This window comes from Paramisgurnus dabryanus, chromosome 2 (genome assembly GCF_030506205.2).
Source record: "Paramisgurnus dabryanus chromosome 2, PD_genome_1.1, whole genome shotgun sequence".
Taxonomy (NCBI): domain Eukaryota; kingdom Metazoa; phylum Chordata; class Actinopteri; order Cypriniformes; family Cobitidae; genus Paramisgurnus; species Paramisgurnus dabryanus.
In genome coordinates, this window is record NC_133338.1 from 38504165 (window position 1) to 38524894 (window position 20730).

A 20730-nucleotide genomic window follows, 5' to 3' on the forward strand; every position below is an offset into this window, starting at 1 on the left:
GAACTGAGCTTCTTATGTGTCACAGCCTGAATTGACTGTGGCCATGGTAAATGTTTAACCTTGTCAATCTATGAGGCAGTATTTTCCCGCTGGGAGCAGTATCAGACCACAGACCGAAGACTAAGTACCTCTGGGTTAAATGTGGAATATTCAACAGCACAAACATGTTCCATCAGATAATCAGGATAAGGATCATTTCACTTGGAAAAGATAATAAGGTGGACTGAGGGATGCTTACTGTCTGCCAAAGACATGCGCAGCAACAGCCGAAACTGGGCAACTGGGTGTTAATAATAAAGTCCTGTTAGACTGGAACATTCTGCCTGAAGCTTGTAAGGAACTGAACTTGACATTTACTCAGGACCTGTCTGTTTTAAAATATCACATTTAGTCACTTATAAACCAGCTTCTGTTTAAAATTATAGCAGCTTTTGGTCTGGCTAGTGGCTAAACTGATCTCTGGAACAAATTCCTTGCTGAAAATAAAAATGTTTCAGTTTCATATAGATGATGGGAGACATTTTATACATTACACAGTAACATTAGCTTGATGTTGTAGTTGATGCTTTATCCAGTAGCAACTAAAATGGTTTTCTTTGTTGTTTCACCCAGAAGATGGCAGCATATACTGTAAATATGGATAGGGTTAAGACAAATGGTCTATGATGTCCTCAATGTTTAATGTACATTTTACAACAGGATTAAAACAGGACCTTAAAAACAGGACTCAGAACATTCACAGTATCATACAGACTTCATTTTTTTCATTCATTTGAAGGTCATGGATTTTCTGATGACATCATGAAGTCTTCAAATGCACTGATGAGGTCATGCTTTTGGTTGCTACAGTAAGTAATCCCAGGTGGAGCCTTATCTCAGTTGGCTCCGTTGTCTGTTATCTGTCATTTGAGCAGTCTAATTCATTGAATTTTGTCTGTTTGCATCTTCATTAACAATGGATGAGGCTGGATGTCTAGCATATATTTAACATAGCTGCAAAAATAGCCCTCCAAGAATACACAGCAAAATCACTGGTGTTAAAATAACACCCAGGGTGTCAAATTTAACACTGGAAAAGTGTGTATATGTGTCCACACTACACTGTGTTAATTTAGTCAAAAGTGTAGTGTTAATTTAACAACACTCATTATATGTTAATTTAACACTCAATATTGTTAAATTTTAAACTTTGTTCAACACTATTCATTGTTGTTTCCACACTACACTGGTGTTGGCACAGAAATACAGAGTTAAAAATTAACACTCCTAATTTAAAGTCAACACCGGTGTAATGTGAATTCAACAATGTTAAGTGTTAAAATACTGATTAATAGCCACTTTTGTTGCTAATGGGTTGTTTCTATAAAAGACAAATGACAAGAAATATTGCAAAACCTCTTTTTATTAAAGTACATCACATTTAATATTTAAATTGATACACACAACACTTTGCATTTAACACTGCTTATTTAAATACCTCAGCTACAATTAGAAAACAGAATACAGTATGGAATAATGAAAGTTATCTTATACCACAGCGCAGTGACATGAAAACCACTTATTATAAGGTCTTTAATATATCAAATGAGAGTTTAAAAAAAATTAGCCACCCTACTCAAAACTTGAACATTAAAATACACTGCAATTACCTTACTGGCAGGCAGAAATGCTTATCCTTCACAATACTAAAGATTTTTCCATAACAAAACAGACATTTCAGTTCAAAAGAGGTTTCATTTTTCTTAAATACGTTCCAACCTGGTATTTAGTTCTGTAGTTGTTTTACTCATGATGTAGTGGAAGGCTGCATCAGTGGTCTTCATCATGGAGGGAATGGCTTTTTGGTCCAGAATGATGCAAAAATTCTGGATGCAACTTCTGTTCCCAACGCAGTGCAGGCAGGGCTGTGCTGATTCATCCCCCTCAAAGCATGGATTGATGCTCATCACCTAAGTGTTTTAAAAGAGTGTATTTGATGTGTATTTATGAACTTGTATGCATTTACATGGGGTGAACAATGCAAGCAAACTAACTGCTGAATAAATAACTAGAACAAAATACTAAAAAAAAAAACTTACATAGCACAATCAGTAGCTTCAGTTGCACATTGACCCTCTTTCTTCTTTCTTCCTTTCACAAATGAAAGGCAAGAGGTGAATGAGCCAGGGAAGAGCTGCCACATCACTGTCCTGTCCTAGCAAAACAGAATTTAAACACCATGAGTATACAGTTAAACTTTAAAACCGTAAAAGTAGCAAACCCATGTACACTTACCATATTTAAACTCCTGTTGACCAGACAGAGGGTCATCCATATTGTTGTATGTTGGCTATTTTGCAATACATCACCTCAGCATATTTCTGCAGATTTTCAAAGACAAAAAGAGTCAAGAAAATACCAAAAAGGGTGCAGTTTTAACCGTTGTTTGAATCAAAATCATCTCAGTATAATAAATCATGTTAGAGACAGTGTACAGTACAAATGTACTGTGTGTACTCACATAACTAGTTGGTAAGCTCTTATCCTCCAAACTGGGTTAAGGAATAACAGTTCCAGAATTCATGGGTATGCCGTATTCAAATATAGTCTGGTAGGGTCCTATCACAAAAATGACAATAAAGACTCTGAAAACTCAACATTCTTTTTATATTAAAAACAGCACTCAAGACAAAATGAATCTTCATTTATACATTTTCAAAATAGTCATCAATTTGATTGCTATTTAATATGACATCAATAGCAAAACGATGTATGAGAAGATAATATATTTTTATTAAAGTTGGCAGCAGGTCATGTGAGTTTCTTTCCAGATTAATAATAATAATAATAATAATAATAATAATAATAATAATAATAATAATAATATGTACAAAACTACATATACTAAAAAGATTGGTTAACTGTTCAGTTATGTCAAATAAAATGATTTATATGTATAAATATATAAACTTACCTTCTGTAATGAATTATTGCTAAGTATTAGCAGTCGTTTCTCATTGGAAGTCATCCATGTCAGGTCTTCTTTAATAAACTGCCCTAAAAACAGCATCTCGTCTGAATGATTTGAAGCACTCAGTGTGTACTTTCACCAAACTAGCATCTATAATGACAGAAAAACAAATGTTCGCCATACACGTTTTACACTTTTGTATGTATTTGCCATTTGCATCTGTCTGACATCTAGCGCCACGAAAAGCTTACAACACACAATGCATCCAATCTGTGCATACAAATGATGATATATTGTGAGGTTTTGGTCAAATTAATTGTTGGTTTGGCGATAATTCCCCTGTTTGCATACATCTTAGAAAAACACATGACGATGCGGTTGCGGTTTTCTCCGTGTTTTTCAGTAATTTGAATAATTAACCGATATCCGTGCACTCACGTGCATGTAAACGACCTCGTTAACTCACGGTATCTAGCCTATATGATTACCTCATAACGAGCATCATATGGTGAATAAACGAGCTTTCATTTAACTTAATTTCATACCTTCAATTTGTAGTGCATGTCGCGTTTTATCATGGTTCAATTATTTCATTCATATCTCCTGTTAATATTATCCTTCTTGGTTTTAAACTTTTAGCTAGCAGTTTAATTTTATACTAAACTAACAAGGGAACAACGTAACACAAGGTAGCTCTGATTAAACTGAACCAAATAACGAACAAAGGGGAAATAAAATGGGAAAAATCTTATTTAGGTTTTTTGGCATATGGCTGCGTAGAGTCAGACAGAGAAATAACAGTTTAATTTAGCTAAACCATGTGAATATTATGAGACTGATTTACCTGATCTCTTCAGTCCTCCTGTGAAAGAAAATGGCGGTAAAATCCCTGACAGGATATGTTTAGTGGAGGCGTGGCTTGATTTACACCGCTCAGAGTGAAATCTGATAACACCCTTGTTTTACACTGACACTGTCATGAATATAACACTGGCCTAGCAATGGCAGTGTTATTTTATTACCAGATAGTGTTAAAACAGCATCAACACTGTGTATTTAACACCATCCCTGAAAATTTAACACTTGTGATTTTGCTGTGTAGAAGCTGAGCTTAAAGATTGAGGATACCTGAGCAAGCACAAAATGTATGGCTGCAATCAATGTGGCATGAAATGTAAACTGCATCTGGGTGTCATAAAAATAGCTGCTGATATTTTTGGAAGCCTGGAAATCAGCAATATCAACTGCCATCTCAGTCAGAAAAACAACCAATATCGCCTGAGGAGGAGAAAAGCGGATTCCAGATACAATTACGAACTCACTGTAGTGCTCTTCTATTAGTTTATAAATAAGTGACATTGTCGCAAAAATAAATTTATTAAAAAAATATACTGTTTTAGAGACAGGAGCCTGTTTCCTGTTCTGCCGAACATCCAAGACATTCGTACACTTTTAAAAATAAAGGTGCTAAATGATGCTAAAAAAAGAAAAAAAAAATTGGCTGTATGGTTCTATAAAGAACCTTTAACATACAAAGAACCTGTCTTTTGCACAAATAGACAGTACATAGATAATTTTTTTATTGAAAATGTATGAAAGAAATTATTCTTCGGGGTACTAAAAATAGCCTAGGATTATAAGGCACTCCTTTAAGATTTAACAGCTCAAATCCTTAACCACTAAGCAGCATCCACACTGTCAGCGGCTAGAGATTGATGCGATCTCATTTATTACAGCGGAAGCTTGTTGACTCCCATTGACACAAGCGACCATTTGCGACAGGAAGTGGGTGTGTCCAGCTATGCAACAAAATTAAGAAAAGTTCAACTTTATGCAAAGGACGAGCGACTTTATGGAGCGGTTCCCTGTGAGTGAAGAAGTAAGGTTCATGTCATCCTTCTTTTGTCAGTTATTGAGACAAAGGTAACTCATTTATTCATAATTGTTACAAAAACAACCAGAATTAGGAACGCCTCCACGTGACCTCCTCGGCATGCAGCGTTAGTTTATACAGAAATTGGTACAGCATTTTACTGTAAATACTTTTTTTTAAAACAAATATTAATAATAGGCCTATTAATACGGAAACACTTCACATTAAGGTTGTATTTTGATAACAGTAGCCTAGTTATGTATTAGCTAACATGAATTAACAATGAACAATTTTATTGACATTAACTAACATGAACATAAATTTATAATAGAGAAAAACTCACTCTTAGTTCATGTTTGCTAAGGAATTCAATAATGTTAACAAATCGTGTTACCATAATAGGCCCTTATTAATATTTTGTATAATGTGATATACTATACTTATTTATTTCTTTCAGAAAGTGTCCTTTATAATTCATTTTCAATTGCTTGTTTGGGAAGTGATTAGAATCAGGAAAATATTTGATTCTGAACATAAAGTATATACTATAGAGTACATAGATATAAACTTTATAACATTATAATACAATCACATTTTTGCAGACAAGAAAGTATTGATGAGTTTAAAACATCGCCTGCAGGTGGCAGTCTATATAGACCAGTCAACGGATAAAACGACACACATGAAACCTCATCTCTTTACACGCGCACGTTACCATGGTTACAAACAAACAATCCTGACACTTCAAGTCTACCGATGAAAAAGCAGTCTGCTGCCGTCATCCATCAGAAAATAAAAGAATACGTAAATATATTTTCTATTTCTGTTACATGTAAGGCTGATCTTTATTTAGGTACATTAAACATAATGAAAGTCTCCAACATTTTTCAATCTTAATCTTTGAGCAGTCATGTTCTATAAACCAGGGCATACTAATAAAGGCAAATACACGCACCACAAATGATTAGTGAGGTTTCTCTCCAAACTCAACAGTGTCATCATCATGGCCTCCACAAATTCCTGTCAGAGGTCAGGGATGGTCATACTTCCATTTTGACATGAGTGACTGGGTGTATTACCAGCAGAGTATGGTTACAGGCTTGGCTACAGTAAGTTAATGTGAGATTTTTTCATGTTTAAATAGCATTGCTGAGAAGTGAGAGTTTCGACAGAACCACAGGCATGACTGTTTCACAGGCAGTATGTGTCCGTAATATATTGGCAGGAGTGCTAATACCCTAAGAGGGATCACTGACACCTGCACACAAATTTTATTGATGAGAATTATGCTTAATTATAGACCTGGATCTGATCGCTGGCCACATGACTCTGCCAGTCTGGGGTTTTCCCAGCCGTTACACAGACGAATGGCTGACATTGCCAGGCTGTTGCTCAATCACTGATTCGTAATCGTGCCACTTGATTCAAAATGATCATGGCAACTGTAAACAAGACTGGTAACAGTGTGTCCGTCTCCAAAAAAACCAAATGACTGAACTCATAACCCTGTACTGTGATATAGGTATTATTAAGTGTAAAGGCTGTACCGTCATGATAGGTCTTGCAATGCTTCGCAAATGACAATGTTACAGCCCTTGGCATGTTTATACCATAGCAGGACATTTATGAAGAGTATGGAAAGAGTCTATATGTATTACAGTAAGATTGATATCTAACACCAGCACTTTCCAGAAATTATTTAAAGCCCTCTCACCATCTAGTATTCTCTTTATATGACTTCCTCCAGCCGCACAATTTTTCTTTTTAAATGATAATGTTATTGTTTTAGAATTTAGAACATAGGTCAAAAGTCACAAATCAGTTGAATTATACAAACCCTGCAAAGTCATATTTATAGACAGATAATATTTTATATAAGAGCAATTCCAGCGTTGTGGGTGTGATATTTGCAGTCAAAACTTGAAATATAAATTCTCAGAGCACTTGACCCAATATGCAGGGTTGTTTTAACCCAACTGCTAGGTTACTATAACCCATGGTTGCATAACAACAACCCAGCATTGGGTCATTTTTAACCCAGCATGTGTTCTGTCCAATATTTACCATTATGGGTTAAAAATAACCCAGCCATTTTTAGAGTGAGAATGCATTTATTTTATTACCAATATATTGAACCATCTGTTCCTAAACCCCTGATGATAGAGTCCAGATATCAGAAAAATATCACGTTTTATATTTTAGGCGAGAGAAAGATGCATGCTATATAGATGTGACAAAGTTTTTGTGAATTAAAAATTCTGTGAATTAAAATGCACAAACCAGAAGCAATACTAATTTTTTTAAATATTTGTTTAAATTTAATTACTGTATGCGCATTCATGAGGAAGTCATTATGGACCTGACAATTCAAAAAATTACTTAATTAACTACTGAAATAAAAAAAATGCTTTAAAAACCTAAAGGTGACATAGAATGATTGAACAGGGTATTTATCCTTGTTCTGTGATGTGAAGTGTAGACAAAATTTTTAGTTTGGGTCTGTAATGCCTTAGAAGCTTCCTAAAAACCTCTCTCAGATAGCTGTAATAGGGTGGGGGATTTTAAACAAGTGGTTTTGCACCTATCTGGCCCCCCCTTCTGGCTTAACTTGCAATCTCATTACTGATTGGCTGACTTTGCTGCCACTCAAAAGATGTAGCCAATTATTTTAAAGTGGAGGGGCAGTGAGATGCCTGTAATGTCATAAGAATCAGTTTTTCAGATTGGGCCGTTTTCTGGCTGACATTTCTAAAAGAGGAATTTCTATGAGACTGAGATGTTAAGCATGTCTAGCACTTTTTGTATGTTCATGAATGCGGGTAGACTAACATTATTCAACAAAGACAAGGTAAAAATGGGTTTTCATTCTCTGTCCCCTTTAAGAAGAGATTTTGCATGAGTTTTAAACCACCAAAATATTGACATCTGAGATATCAGTATGGTTAAAAACTATGATAAGTTTGACAATTGCCCGTAATGCTTTAACCGTTGAATCTTCGAAGAGAAATACTGAGCCATTGATGGGAAGAACAAAGTGGCCACCATGTCTGTTTTCTGTCGTTTAAAAAGCAGACCACTTGAACATGCCATCACTTTAACCTTTCACCCAAAGAACAACACTCAAATGTGTCAGAATCATCAGTCTCTAACTTGCACGGCTCACTTGTCTGTTACACTGTGCTCACATTCTTAATCTCTAATTCTGATTTAAGTTTTGATGTACTAAAGGTCATTAACCTCCTATACCCAATCTTGGGTTTGTCTTTTTCAGATTTCTTCCAGCTATTTTTGGAAGAACCAATGAATATATTAACCAAATATTTTGAAGCAGTGTAATTGTCCATGTTTGTGAATAACAGGTTACAGTTACACAGAATAAAGTATAAAACAACAAAAAATGTGATGTCCACGTATGTGTGGACATCCAGGTTTTAGGATGTTAAGATTTATATTATTATTATATAAAATTAACTAATATAAAAATAAAGACTTCAACTAATTTCATTGTAGATCAGTGGAAGTGATAATAGAATAACGAAATGGTGCCGTATTCAGGGTTGCTGGATTTGCATAACAAAACCAGCGCAATAAAAACACAAAAACTCAACATATGCCTTTTTCACCTAAAACGCACATTTTACAGTCACTGCTATACCTTACACAATTTCTTCTCTAAAAAAATTATAGTTTTTCTACACTAAAAAAACACTTTTTACAAAGATGATAGACAAAATAGAATAATATTTTAATGGAAACCCAATTTTGCCAAAAATTGACATTCAACCTTTTTTTAAGTTTTGAAATCGTTTCAGCACAACATCCGACAGGTTTTACCAGATTGCATCACATACTGTATACTGTATTAGAGACGACATTAATATCTGATATTAGAAATGTCAAAGACAATCAATCATCATGACAAGTTTATTTAACTACGTTTATCTTACTACAATAGTTTTTGTAAATTTTTTGCTTCCTCAAATTTTTAACTATAATAAAATCGGCTGTACAAGTAATTTCAATTTATTACCTTGACTAGCGATGAGTTGCTGTAATTTATAAAAAAAGTTAAAACTACTCAACTTACTTTGATGTGTTAAAGGGATAGTTCACTTTAAAATGAAAATTCTGTCATAATTTACTCATCCTCATGTTGTTCTAAACCTGTATGAATTTCTTTTTTCTGATGAACACAAAAGAAGAAATTTTGAGAAATGATGGTAAACACAGCAGTAAGTGACCATTGACTTCCATAGTAGGAAAAAAATATTTTGGAAGTATTGTGATAAATGACTAAGAAAATATTTTGATAAATGATTGTAAGCACACAGTTGACGTTGCCCATTAAATTCCATCATATTTTTTTTATTCCTACTATGGAAGTCTATGGTCACTTACTGCTGTGTGTTATCCATCATTTCTCAAAATATCTTCTTTTGTGTTCATCAGAAAAAAGAAATTCATACAGGTTTAGACCAACATGAGGATGAGTAAATGATGACAGAATTTTCATTTTAAAGTGAACTATCCCTTTAAAGTAATTATTTAGTGTATTCAATATATATATAAAATGATGTACAGGTTGTAACTTATGTTATGTTAGTTAATTTTACTGAGTGCAATTAAACAGCCTTTCAATGGTAAAAACAAAATACATCTAAATTTGCAGGGTACAGGGCTGATTTCACACATCAAAAACACACATTTGTCACTCTCATCTTTACACTACATGCTGAGCACTCTTTATTTGAGGAACTCCACAGCAGGAATCCATTAGTACAGTAGCATTTCTTCCTGGAAGACCTCCAGCATAAAAACAGACGTTGTCTGCTGTGTCACTCACCCTTCACTAAGCACTATCTCCCAAACCCCCCCACCACACTCAGGCCACGGGGGTCAGTCATGCAACCATCAGAAGTTTCCATCAGAAGACCGGTCAGTTAAAAAATAGCCCTCAGTGCCTTTTATAAATCAAAGCGACCCTATAAAAAGCGTTCCTGGTTGGTGGCGATGGGGGCGCAGCCCTATCTTTAGCTTTATTTATGCACTGGTGTTGACAGTAGCACTTGTATGCTTTCCAGTCACCATGCAATTGGTCACGTGTCTGCCAGGGCTTTGCTTGCTGGAAAGCACCACCTTGAGTGAAAAGCCTTTGTGCATGTGTTTTGCCAACGGTAATAACTGGAAGTGCACCATTTTTAACTTAACGACAGTCAGCTGCCCAAATTCTTTCCGTTCAATTACTGCTGCATTTTAAAAAATGCGGTAACACTTTAAAGTAAGGCTTCATTTATTCCAACTAACAATAATCAATACTTTAGCATTTATTCATTTAAAATAGTCAAATTAATGTAACTGTGATTAGACAATGCCTAAAACTAAATCTTAATAGACAGGGCAATGTATATTGAAGAAAGAGCAAGCTCTAATTAAAATAAAATAATAAAATAAATATTACTGATTTAGTATTTTGTTTGCCAAATTTGGCATTATTTAATAATTAATTACAAATAGGAAAATTATTGGAAATGATGGATAAAAGCACCTACTAAATGCTCTTTTATTAGTCACTTTGGATAAAAGCATCTACTAAATGAGTAAATGTAAATGCAAATAAAGTGACAATTTTTCTTGCCACTTTCAATACAACATGGAACGTGCTTGATAAATTGGCCACCATATTGTCACCTGTAAATCTAGCTGCTATAAGCTTACGTGACGCAGGAATATCTGGCGCTTTTCACCTGGTTAAATCAACAGGGCAGAGTTGGGTTACTACTGGCTGTTATACTGGTTTTCGGTGCCACTGTTTCCATGGCAACGACTGAAATACAGAGGTGACTTGAGGTAGACAGTCTGCAGCAGACTGAAGGGTGGTCAGCAAAGATATTTTAGAGGATTATTTGATATGTGATTTTGATAGCTGATGCACTAATCTCCAGAGGATAGACAGAGAGGTTCAGTGCAGGTTGAAGAGCAATTGCTCTTACCATTCAATGACCCTTCAGCTGACTAAAACAGCCACTTGATGCAAATTTTATGTCTTTCCTCTCACACGAATACAGTAGATATTATTCCTTTGTAAGTGGAACATTTTCAATACAAATTTATTTCCTGAAACAAATTTAAATCAACTGTTGGTCAATTTAAGTAAAAAATGTTAACAATTTAAACATGTGTAATCTGCAGTATAAAACATGAAACAACACTTTTTCTGTCTGTTTCTAAGTGCTAAATCACTTACAAAATTATATTATTTTTAACAAGAAAACAAAGATAATGAATTCCCATAACACTATTGCCAGTTTATCTCGCATGGTATCACACTTACTGTAAATCGGTGGGCACCACAGTATGTAATGCAATGGTGAGCATCTGCAAAATTGCCAACACACAGTAGATAAGGAAATACATCAAGGAATAAATTCGGCTTTGTGTACAATACGTCCGTCAAAGAAGTTGTGAGGTCTGGGAGAAACGCATGCATAGACTTCAATATAGAGATGGAAGAAGGAATGAAGGCAGAGGGCAGGGACGATAATTTGAGCTGGTCATCTGTCAATTAAAATCATTTCATCAACAAAAACCTGTATGTGTGATATGCAAAACAGTACTAGAAGATAATTTATGTGTGTACCATTTATATAACTGTATTGGATACTTTAGTGTACACCTGTAGTTTAGGTAGTATGCTATAGCAGTGCCAAGAGCATTAGTTTAATATATTGTACTGAGATACACATAAAAAGGTACACAGATACTAAAACAAATGTATCTTGAATGCGCTGTTTTGCTGTAAAGGAGTCTGCCAGATGCCATAAATGTAAATGCAGTGACTTCTAGTTGCAAGCATCAAAAATATTTATTGATCTCACCTATTAAATGCACACTGGATAGACAATATAGGTAATATTAGTGTCAATGTACATTTTAAAAATGTTAACATTATTATAAAAAATATTAACATTATAATGTAATATGTGTAACAAACCCCATAAAAGTAGCAATAAATAAATTAACACTAACTCCTTCATGACAAGCCACCTAACTGGATAGCGAGCATTAAAAGAAGTGAGCTTTGAAACATGAGTCGAAAACATTTATGGAATGAACATACACATTGAACAAACATTGGAGGTTACGTGACCTTAAGCAACTATACTTCACCATTAAGAAATGACTGTATAAGCTACAGGGATCCCGGCAATACACAACGGAGCTCCACTGCTCCATACGTGGATGGGCAGCCCCTGTGTAGATTTGCTGAGATAAGAGTTGCTTGTCTCTAGGGTTTACAAGGAAAAGAGAAGGCAGGGCAGTCTTAACAGGAGATCTAAGCTGACCAGCTGTCCCAGCGGCCTGTCTAAACGTTTAATGCAGCCATATTGGTGATGTTGTTCCTGGAAGAGCACAGGAAGATTAAAACCGCTGATAGTTCATTCAGAGTGGAAGACAATGCGAAACTCCACATTAGAGTTGGGCTCTTTGCCTGCTTGCTTGTAAAAGAAAGGACCAGAGGTGAAATGTTGAAAGGGAGGGCCTGATCAAATGGAAAAACTGAGTTCAAGGCCTTTACTTGTCACATAGAAACCGTAAAATTCAAGGCCTATACATGGATACTGTTCACAATACTGTACACTGTCAGAAATAAAGGTACAAAAGCTGTCACTAGGAAGGTTCCTTTTAAAAACACCCTAATATGTACATTTTGGAACAGAGATGAACCTTTTTTAGCTTTAATTTCTGCGAGTTTACTGTATACTGTTGACCGTAGGCCTTTTTATATAACTTAATAATTCATAAATCATCTGAATGATATGTGCGTGCTTACATTTATACTGTATCCCAGAAAGCAATGCGCATGCCATGACTGGTGGGATAAATAAAATATGAGTGTTTTCTTCCTCATGACTCATTATTTAAAAGGGGTGACAAAAAGTATTACTAAGTATTATTTTTTATTAAGTATTTTTTTTTTAATAGTATAGATTGCCCAGTATGAATCTTTATAAAAGCCCATTAAAATGTATGCAAAATATAACATAAGTAACTGTTATCCGGCAGCTTATATCACCGCTTCATCTTGAATCACTGAAAAAGCCAAATAACACTGAGAGTGAATCAATGTAGTGTTGGCACGTAATAGCCAAAGAGGAAAATATCACAACGATAATGCGCTTGGCCCACATGCATGCTCGTGATCCACTACTGTATATCTCTAGTGGAGACTCAGACGGTGGGTGGCTCATGTGGGTGACTGCACATATGACTGTAGTAAGCTTCTCTACCACTAGCAAGACTAGCATGAAAGGGCAGCGTACGTGGGTGGGTAAAACTGTTGCTTATTGCAGTCTGTCAAGAGTTTTCCATATTGTATGAGGTGAATTCAGTAAGACACATACTGATCTGAGGACAAGGCTGTACTGAGCATTTCTGTCCTGTTTTATGTCACACCGTGAGAATAACAGTTTAACTGTACAGATGCTTTTTGTCCGTCACTTTGTGAACATACCGTCAGAGGTGTGGATAAACGCAGTTATTTAAGTGCTGGTTAAGCACAGCAGGATATCTTCAGCACAAAAGAGAATGACATAAAAATATCACTTCATTCAAAAGGGGAAGAAAAAGAAAATCAATCTGACTTAAAAGTCCTAGAGTTGGGCTGTTTCTATGGCAACCATGACAATGCAGCGGATGTGCCCGTGAAAAAAATCCAACCTCCTATTGAAAGTACAGAAAAGAGCATAATTTCACTTTATTATAACATTGAGATAACCCCTTGAGTAGGGCTATTCACTATGCAGTCTAAAAATGGTTTTACATGTCTCCCAATGAGGCTGTGGGGCAATGTTATGCTCTTAAACATCATTGATTCACTTCTTTCAGACAAGCTATGAATCCTTTTGTTTACACGTGATCGCGCCTTTCTAAAAGAATTAGGCCAATCCACACTGTCATTGATGCTTATGTCACCAGTGCTGGTGTTTATGTCATCAGCCTTAATAGAAAGAGATCACTTTGTTTAATGTTAACTAAAGATGAATGTGACAGAAATAGACTTGATGAAAAGAAATAGAGAAAGGTTTGGGTGGGTGCCATTGATGACCCATTTGAGAGATGCACATCATCCACAAAGTTGGGGTCATATTTAAACAGAAGATTTATAATATTTACATTTAAGCATTTTGGAAATCAGGCAACTTACTGGGCACCCAAGATATACATTTGATCAGTTTGTGTTTTCTGGGACTCGAACCCATGACAGAGATGCTGCTAGTGCAATTGTAAGCTACAGAAACATAAGACATTACTATCGTACTTGTTTTTTATAATTAAGTGATTGTTATGAAAATGCATGTTGTCACACTTTCTGTTTGGTATCATCTGCTGTGATAAGAATGTTGCATTCTCAACTGTGTAAAACCCAACGTAATGTAGTTAGCATTGCCAGGCACCGCTTTCACTGAGCAGCAACTAGCCGAGATCCTAATGTAATAAAAGAAAGGTCTATTCTATTAGCTCTATGTCTGTTGCTTTCTTTGAGAGATAACTAGAACCATTAGCTGGTAGGTATTTATAAGCAACGGGACCTTTTTCTTAAAATAGACAAGTCATGTGGCCACCGGAATCAAGGATCCTTTTTTGTAAATACCATCTACAATCTCACCATTGTGATGACAAAGTCCCCATAATTCTGTACTATCTAAAGCAAATATTTATAGAAGTGCATAAACAGAAGATCAGTCAGACAAACCAGCCAAGTCATTTTATATAAAAAAACGGAAAAGGAAAATATAAAATAGCGAGTTTACAGTCATAGCTCTTGACCTTCTAGAGTGTCCATCAAACCTTCAGTCTATTCACACACTTGCTCCCATGGATAAAAAACAAAGGCTGAAGAGGCTGAAGTGAGTTTTTATAACAGTGGCTGCCACTAAACACCACTATGCAATGTCAGAAGTTAGTCAACAACCTATAGCCAAATGGGCCATAATTCAAGCAATCATCTGGAAAAATATTTGAAAATGATTCTCTTTCTCTTTATATAAAATGGCTAGTTTGAGAAATACACATTATTTTAAAATCATAACAGGTGACTGTGGAACAGAGCAAATGCACTCTTCATTTTAAACACTTTTGCTGCTCTGAGTTTTGCTAATAGTGTTGTAAACAGTGCGTCATCACTTTTGGTTATTGTAAAATAGTCTGGCGGTTTCAGGAATAGATCCATGTGTACACAAATCAACTCGACAAATCTACCACCCCCTTGCTACAGCTTGCAGGAAACTATATCTTCTCAAAAGAATTTGGCATTTTATTTGCTCACAAACAGCTACAGTGTGCTTGTGCTATATTACAACAATTCCCTTTAAGGCAGTTGCTAACTCATTATAGAACTAAGGGAATAGACGGTTTCATCGGACACAGCTCAAACTGATTTTGCCAAGGGTTGATGTCCTCAGGGCAACATATTGTGTTGACCCAAGCACAACATTTTTCTAAATAAAACCTAAACCCACCCCAAACCCCAACCCTAACCATAATCAAACCCTAAAATCAGAGGGACATGATAAGTGAAAAACAATGATCTAAAAACAGCTAATCCTTGTTGTAAGCTTAAACTTAAAACAAACTGTAAACTTATTTCTGAATTCTGATTGGTTGATTGAAATGTTGTCCCAGGGTCAACATTATGTTGCCCTGAGGACATCAATCACTTGGCAAAATCAGGAGAGCCATTGGACACAAGCGCGTTGTACATTTGACACACGATTTTTGATAAGACAGGCACATTTATTTTGTTGGCAGCCAGCAATCATTAGTGTGTAGCCTATTTAAAACAAAAGCAAGAATTACGCTAACGTTAGTGGTTTTCATATCGTAAGTTCTGAGGGGTTAGGCGTAACACAGCGTTACAATTAACCCCGCTGGGTCAAAATATTTTCAGGCCCACCAAAAAAGTTGCTAAGAGCTGCAGACATTTTTCAAAACGATGCTATGTTTTAGTCAACAAGACACTGATTAATATGTCACAGCATTGGATTTGTTATCTTACAAACCCAACTTAGAAACCAAAAAAAAAAACATATGATGAGAAAATTTACTTAGATGCCACCAAAACACTTCATCAATGACTCTCTGGAAAAGCATTATACATTTCCAATAATTAGCAGGAGATCGTCTTTTGGCAGTGTGAAAAAATACCGGAAATACAAAACGCTCAACCATGTGCAACAATGTAAACAGTCTGTGTTACAATAACCACATGTTAGTTTTTGCCCCGCACACCCCTACACATTTTACACAGTAATGTTAGCTCAGTGTAGTTTTTGATACGCTTTAGCTATCTAAGGTAACTAAGATTATTTACTTGTTTATTTAGCTTGTTATCAGAAATAAACAACTCTTAAATGACTTTGTTGTTATTGATTTGTTGCAGAGTTTTCCGAAAGTTAAGTTTGTTCCATGAAAGCAGTTTGTTTATGTTGTTACTGCTGAGACCATCTATACAGATTTATCCCAGTTACCATAGATTGCAGTAATGTCCATGGAAAAAGTTACATTTTATGTTTAGCTATTCCTTCTTTTTTAAATATAGATTTTCGCAGTTGTATCAGTAAATATATATTTGTTCATAAAATAACATAATCACCTGTTTGGACTAAATGTCTTTCAAAATAAATAAAACAATAAAATTATAAATTATAAAACTTCTTCATTGCTATGGTAACCAAAGGGGTCAGATTTGTTTGGGGTCAGATTTATGGTTACAACCCAGTACACTTCTAGAAATCAGCCAGTGCCAGTAATCACCATCTGTCTGTGCTATCTGGTAAGGTGGTTAAATTTAGATGTAGCATCAAAATAGTTGCAAAGTATAAGAGTATGGAAACACTACACTTGTTTAGCAGGCTAGAGTTCATGCAGCACATGTCACAGAGTCGATTTCTCATCTGATTGTGCAATACCGAGAATAGTATTTGATTCAGTATTCTTATAGACACCAAGAAAAATAAACCTAACTGTCTGTGCTTACTACTTATTTTTCATCAGTATGTAAAAAATGCTAACATGTCTACATGACAATGGAAGTAACTAATTAAATAGAAAATATACCGAACTGGCTGCTTTAAACACTGATGTATAGATTAAATATTTACTAATGGATACATTTGTGTAATGATGCAATAACATCAAAAGTGATATGCATATGCATTTTCATATGGGTCATATGCATGGCTCACCAAATTATTTGTCTCACACGCTTCACGACACAGGGTGTCTGAAAGTCTGGTGATAGTAAGTCAATATAAACACACAAAGTGCTTCCAATGAATAAAATCATTACCACGTAATAACAAGCTGCAGAGAAAACAATGTAGTCTATGTTATAAACAACAGCATAAATCTGCCTTGTTCTGCTCCGCTGCGTCAGCATTTCAGGGTGATGTGAATCTGAATCGCAGCCTAAATTGGATTTCATGCTTGTCCCCCTTCACAAAGCTCTACTGGAGCCTGTATCACTCAGTGTGGCGAGATTGAATACGCATCAGATCAAGGCAATTACAGGTTTTCTGGTTGAAGGAAGCTTCTCTAATTTAGACGGCTAACCTTCACTCGCCTTCTCCAATCTTAACTGTGGTAAACAAGACGGAGGAGTGGAGAGGGGCTAAGTGGCCAAGGCCCTATTAAATTAATCAGGAAGGCGAACACTTTATCGTTTTGGATAGATTAAATAGGATTATGAATAGAAAGCTACAGCGGTGCTGATGCTGAATTATGTACACATGGTTGTGTCTGTTTGGAAGGGTATTGCTGAAACTGTCAGAGACAAAAATGGCTAATCATGCTGGCGTGACTTCTCGCCCACTGTGCCTTTGCTTTCAGGCCACCAGTGCTTGCTCCTGACTCTATACAGGTATGTGTGAAAATAACAAATGAAAAGAGGTATCAGTATGACAAATTTTATATTCAAAATGATGAATTTTCTGGAGGGTGTATTTTCTGGGTGTTAGTGTATAAATATACTGAAGGATGTTAAAATTCATTGTCCTCTGTATCATTGTATTTTGCATTATCCTTCTTTAAAAAAAAAAGAATTTTCTAAACCTTTCCAGACAGCAGACGACTCCAGGACAGCAGTTGCTGACTTTGGCACAGATCCATTGTGGATCTGGCCCAGAGTCGCCTGCTGTCTGGTTAACATAATACTGGGTTATCTTATTCTTATACGTCACCCTTGGAAGGTAAACAATTCTGGAGAACCAGGTATGAAGTTACATCATAAAATCCACATTTTAGTCTTTTGTAACATCAAAAAAATTCTTAATGCCAAATTAAACATTTGATGTCACTATTCAACAATTTTAACTTCTTCACCCAGACACAGCATGTAAACGTTTCTGTGACTGTAGCGGAGACTGGGGCATAACCTAATGCTTTTTGGTTTTGGCTCAAACATTCAAACAATATTTGAGTTTGATTCATTATATTTTTACACAAGCAACACACACATCTCTGCTACAAATGAACATTTTGAAGTTTGTTTCTATTACTTACCATTCTAGGACAATTACACCAAACGTGACAGAAGTGCAAATGTTACAACTTACCCCATAGGTGGGGTTAATTGTAACATGCAGGGGGTTAGTTGTAACACTTGCGACTAAATTAAATTTGCAGGCAAATATTTCAATACTATTTTGTCTATACTTGAAGTGGATATTGTTTATATATCTGCCTATAATAGACAGGTATCCACACTGTATTCATTCATCCAGCCCTTTTCTAATAATAGTTCAATTATAAATGGATACTAATGTCTAAATATGTGAGAAAAAGCAGCACAATTATGACAAAGTTTTTTTATATGTGACCCAGGCTATGTCCACACGAAGCCGGTGCATTCCCTATCCGATCATTTTTTTTCCCTTGCTCTAAAAAAATAATCCGTAAACACGAAACCCCTGAAACCGACTGAATGCGGTGTAGTATATATGCCGGACCAGTATGTGGCGCTGTTATTCTGCCACAGATATACACTATACACTGAGAAGAAGACTTTGAGCATGCGCATAACCAACTTATGGTGTTGTCCATTATCGTTTGTTGGTCACCACAATTGCATAGAAGCAATAGATTTTGCTGTAATAAAGCTAGTAGGCTTTAGTAGCTTCTGTAGCACGAACACAATCACGTAGTCCGCCGTTATTGTTGTTGCTGTTACGTGTGACGCTTCCGACACGTGATGTGATGACGTTTTCGCTTCACAAAATATACGGATTGGCTGTACAGACGAAACCGCAAGGGTGTCGGTTTCAGATTTATCCACTTTAGGACCTGGTTTAAAAAAAAAAGCGGATTCAGTCTCCCAAAACGCCAGATCCGTGTGGATGAAACGCCAATACGATAACAAATTTATACGTATACAGTGATACACGTCTCCGTTTGGACAGCCCCCCAGTGTAATAACCATACTACAGTTTCAGGATCAAATTCTGAGATGAGCATCAATGAGTCTGATTTGAGCCATTCATTTCATTATGATTTCAATCTTTAACGTGACCTTATTCAATCAATATTAAAGATATGAACAAAAATACATTTGACACATGATTTTTGATAAGACAGGCACATTTATTTTGTTGGCAGCCAGCAATCATTAGTGTGTAGCCTATTTAAAACAATGGCAAGAATTACGCTAACGTTAGTGGTTTTCATATCGTAAGTGCTGAGGAGGGGTTAGTTGTAACACAGCGTTACAATTAACCAACTTGGTCAAAATATTTTCAAGCCCACCAAAAAAGTTGCTAAGAGCTGCAGACATATTTCAAAACAATGCTATGTTTTAGTCAACAAGACACTGATTAATATGACATAGCATTGGATTTGGTATCTTACACACCCAACTTAGAAACCGAAAAAAAAAACATATGATGAAAAAATGTACATGCCACCAAAACACTCATTCATCAATAACTCTCTGGAAAAACATTATACATTTCCAATAATTTGTGGTAGATCGTCTTTTGGCAGCGTGAAAAAAATACCGGAAAATCAAAACGCTTAACCTTGTGCAACAATGTAAACAGTCCGTGTTACAACTAACTCCACGTTAGTTTTTGCCCCGCGCACCCCTACAAAACTAGTATTTATTTGATGAGGTAAAAACAGAGGCAATAAATGATTGGTTGCTTGTTGATAAACAACTTTTTCAAACACTCTAGAAAAGTGGTCCTGTAACCAAGCATTGAAAATCGTGCTAACCACCTTTCAAACATACCGTTATTTCAGCTTCAAAGACTAACACAAGGTTAAGTGTAATATGAAAAGCCCTTGAGTGTTGAGGGATGGGGCGACAGTCTAACTGGAAGGGAACACTATCCAGCTCGACAGTACACAGGAACTGGACCAGTGAAAATGAAAAATATTTTCCACAAAGTCATTTTCGGCAAACTAACAGCATCATGGGTGCTTCATCACCCTGAAACATGTTTACACGTCTGAGAAAGAGAGCTCTTCCTAGCAAGGAATAAAAGTAGAGCCTGCAGCTGACTGATATTTTATGACAAATTTTTACCAAAGCGCACAGAACTTTTTCAAAGGTTACACAAAAAAAGAGCTGGCTGCTTGTTTAACTAGGCAAAACTGACCGTGGCCGGTCTGTTAGTCAGTCAAACTGTTTTGATCCTAAGAGAGCTAAAACAAGGCCAGAGAATCTAAATATAGCCCCTGCCTTTCACAGTATTATTAGTATTGACCTACGAACGACTGGGTAAATATTCTTTCGTGTTTTTATCCTTCAAAAAATGCACGCAATCATGACCATTCACAGCCTTCACTGACTTGTTTTTTTTACCAAGTATGCACTGACAGTTCCAAAAGCATTATAGTAATTCTTGTTTTG

General features: G+C 35.8%; 1 long non-coding RNA gene across 2 annotated transcripts; it reads right to left on the reverse strand.

Annotated features, from left to right (window-relative positions):
* Positions 1-1378: 1378 nt before the first annotated feature.
* Positions 1379-3035, reverse strand: LOC135778932 (uncharacterized). 2 transcript variants are annotated; one of them, XR_010544656.2, is made up of 5 exons: positions 2954-3035; positions 2501-2598; positions 2275-2360; positions 2079-2194; positions 1379-1949 (listed from the first exon to the last, which is right to left on the reverse strand). It is a non-coding gene; the product is annotated as an uncharacterized lncRNA (long non-coding RNA). The 2 variants fall into 2 exon arrangements; XR_010544655.2 differs by lacking the exon at positions 2954-3035 and having other exon boundaries at positions 1380-1949; positions 2501-2682.
* Positions 3036-20730: the final 17695 nt, after the last annotated feature.